At 37.9% G+C, this 3,580-nt stretch overlaps 1 non-coding gene across 1 annotated transcript; it reads left to right on the top strand.

Moving 5' to 3' along the window:
• The first annotated feature begins 618 nt into the window (after positions 1 to 618).
• On the top strand, positions 619 to 725 carry LOC142168479 (small nucleolar RNA R71). Its single transcript, XR_012698338.1, has one exon. It is a non-coding gene; the product is annotated as a small nucleolar RNA R71 (small nucleolar RNA).
• Positions 726 to 3,580: the final 2,855 nt, after the last annotated feature.

Below are 3,580 nucleotides of genomic sequence, written 5' to 3'. Positions count from 1 at the left end.
AAATTTTTCATCTATTTTGTTGATGAATGCCTTCATGAGATCTTCCATACTAAGCTGATTTGACTGTTGTGGTTGGTATTGCTTTATCTGCTTGTTCTGAAAACCTAGTGGTCCCTGACCTTGGGTCTAGGATTATTTTGCTGCAATGAGTTCAAACTCCCACTAGGTGAACTCCATTAAAAACCTGGATGTCTTTGACCCATAGCATTATAGTTGTTCCCACCTTGGTAGTTTCCTCTATTATAGTTCCCCACAGTGTTGACTTCCTCAGCTGAAGCTTGACATTCATGTGTAGGGTGTCATATTCCATAAAAGTCACATGCTGTTTGTGGCTCACTCTGTACCTTGGCCAATGTCAGCTTTCTTATCTCCTTGGCCATAGTGTCTAGCTGGGCTTTCATAGATGTGTTAGAGTCCACCTGGTGAACCCCAACTAATTATCTTCGGTCATTAGTCTCAGCAGGCCACTGATTAGCATCCTCAGATAATTCATCAAGGATTAAGACAACCTCTTCCGGAGTTTTCTTCATTAGTGGACCTCCACATGCAGTATTCAGAGTTCGTCGTGAGGAAGGTGTCAATCCATCCCAAAAATCCCGGAGTTGCATCCACAAATCAATTCCATTGTGCTGACACTTTTTGACTATCTCCTCGAATCTTTCCCAAGCTTCAAAAATCGTTTCTATCTCCTTCAAGCAGAAATTATGGATTTCCTTTCTGAATTTCCCTGTTTTTGCAGCTGAGAAGTACTTGTCGAGAAACCTTTTGGTCAACTCTTCTCATGTCCTGATCAACCCTGTGGGTAAGCTACGAAGTCAGTGCTTCGCGTCATCTTTCAATGAAAATGGGAATGCCCTCAAGTATACCCTATCTTTTGATACTCCATTGTACTAAAAGGTGTTCATAATTTCTTCAAAGTCAATCAAATGAGTGTTTGGATCTTCATTCACTTCCCTCTGAATATGCAGTTGTTTTGAATGGTTTGAAGCATGCCTTGCTTCAACTTGAAGTATTTTACTGCTATGGGTGGAGGTCTGACACTTGACAGTCCTTGATTGTAGACTATTCTGGTAGAGTCACCTAATGATCTTCTAGGTCTAGGTGATTCATTCTTGAACTGGTCTTCAACTAATGGTCGGTTTAGATTGAATCTTCGGCCCCCACCATCTTCGATAGTCTCCTTAGCAACTCTCCGGGTTTCTTCAGCTGCTATCCTTGCAGCTTCTTGTTGTGTTACTTTTCTTGTAGCTAAGTCTGCTCCATCAATCTCTTGGTCTGCCATGTTATCTTGAGTCGAAGTATGACCCAAGAAATGTTTTGTTAATTCTCTTTCTTTTCTCAGTTATCGCAGTTATTTCTCCAACTCTGGTTCGTAGGGTATCACTTTCTTTGAAGAAGATCGAGTCATACTCCAGAGAAATCAACCATGTATCCTGTACATAAGTGAGAAACCGTGAATAAACTAAAGTAAAAATTGGTTCCTGAATTGGTACTAAAAACTATTTTAAACACTATTGATTGCCAATCCCTAGCAGCGACGCCAAAATTTGACGAGTGCAAAACATAGCACAAAATTATTGCTCGCTAGTCAAAATGGTATAGTTTAATTATCTTCTCTACAAGGATTGGATTTAAACAATGTTTGAATAATCTTCAGTTGATTACTATCCAGGAAAATTAACACTTGATTTGATGACTATTACTAAGATTAACTACTAAAAATTAAGCAATTAACAATTGATCATAAAAGATAGCAGATGAGCAACGAGGAAATATCAATCAGAAAAATAAAGGTATTTGACTAGATAGGTGCAAGATAATTGACTCGGGATCCAATTCTTGAGTTAATTCACTCTATAATACTGTTGATTATCAGGAATTCAATAGATAATCAGATTACACTTGAAGTTAAGTTTCCTCTTTCGATTAAATATTAATTTCAGTAATTAATCCAATTGGAGAACGGTAAACAATTGCAATAATAAAATAATGGTTATGATCTAAAGGGTAACTTCTCACGAATATTTTTCTATTTTCTAGTTCGATTAATAATTCAAGATGCTATTTCAATTACCTAGTTGAATCACGAATTTAAACTTGAGCATGAGATGTAAAGAAATTCAATATCAAACTCCTCTTTCAATTAAGCAAAATAATAAATAACTCCACAATACGAATTAAAACTCCATCAATTAATTCCAACAATTATCATGAATCGAATCCCAAATCAAGTTATCAAAACACCATATTTTTCAACACCCGAATGAAATTTACTCTATAGCAATGGAATAAGTCATCTTAATAAGGTTTAGAAACAAAGAAAACATCAATACTAATGAATCGATATAAACTTCTGTATTGCACCGATTGTAGGTTAAAATATTGATGAATTCTTGAGTCTTCTTGCCTTGGTTGGTTCTCCAATCTTTTGTAGGTCAAAAGTCCACCAAAATTCCTGTTTTTGGTATATTTATACCATGTAGAAACAAGACCGGATGAAACAACTCTTTCCTAGCCGAAATAGGAAATTACTTTGACAATTTTGTACAACCACATCGCGCGCCGCGCCGCACCATGTGGCGTGCTTGTGAGGAATTTCAGAGACCTTGCAAAAAGCCTATTAGACCCCAGTTACACTGCCACGCCGCGCCATGCGGCGCGGCTATGTCTTTTTCTCAGAGTAAATTCTTTCATCCACTTTTGACATCCAGACTTGGTGCTCGACCCCCGAACATGAGTCTGGCTTAATGTCTTGGGTTTCTACTCAGACTTCAATGCTCCAACTTATTCGATTTAGCTCCAAATTACCTTAATAGCTCAGAATCATTTCCTGCAACGCATAAAACACGTAATAAGTGTAATTCACTATCATTTAAGCTCAAACACACATAAAATGCAGTAATTACAGTTAAATACTAAGGCTAAAACACGGGTTTCTAGCCTACCATTAATACCTGATGATTGGGAGCTAACCGATGAACTACCTGATGATGACGCAATGGTTATTAAATTTCAACCTCCATGGAAGGTGTGCTTTGATGGTGCTACACATCGCGAAGGAGCTGGTGTTGGCGTAGTATTTGTCGGTTCTCAAGGTGAGGTTCTACCTTACTCTCTTACGTTGACGCAACTCTGATCCAACTATGTTTCTGAATATCAAGCATTGATACTTGGGCTTGAAATGGTTGTCGATATGAAGCAGCTGTAATTACAAGTCTTTGGTGACTCATAGTTAGTGAACAATCAACTTTTAGGCAAATACGAGGTCAAAAACCTGAAATATGCCCATATCACGATTATGCTAAAATATTAATAGGATGGGTCATTGACGTGACTATTCAATATGTGCCTAGGAAAGAAAACAAGAAGGTTGATGCCTTAGCTGCTCTAGCTTCATCGTTAACTCTGCCTGATCAAGCGCAAGTTACTATATGCCAAAAATGGGTAGTACTGCTGTCAAATATGGGTGAAAGTAAAGAAAACAAACTCGAGCATCTTGTTATTGTTTATGAAGCTTAGAAGGAATATTGGAGACAACACATCCCTGACCACTTGAGCTATGGGATGCTTCCAGAAAATC

The sequence above is a fragment of the Nicotiana tabacum genome, chromosome 13 (genome assembly GCF_000715075.1).
Source record: "Nicotiana tabacum cultivar K326 chromosome 13, ASM71507v2, whole genome shotgun sequence".
NCBI lineage: Eukaryota > Viridiplantae > Streptophyta > Magnoliopsida > Solanales > Solanaceae > Nicotiana > Nicotiana tabacum.
The sequence above is the reverse complement of the archived record's forward strand: the minus strand, read 5'-3'. Positions and strand labels throughout refer to the sequence as shown.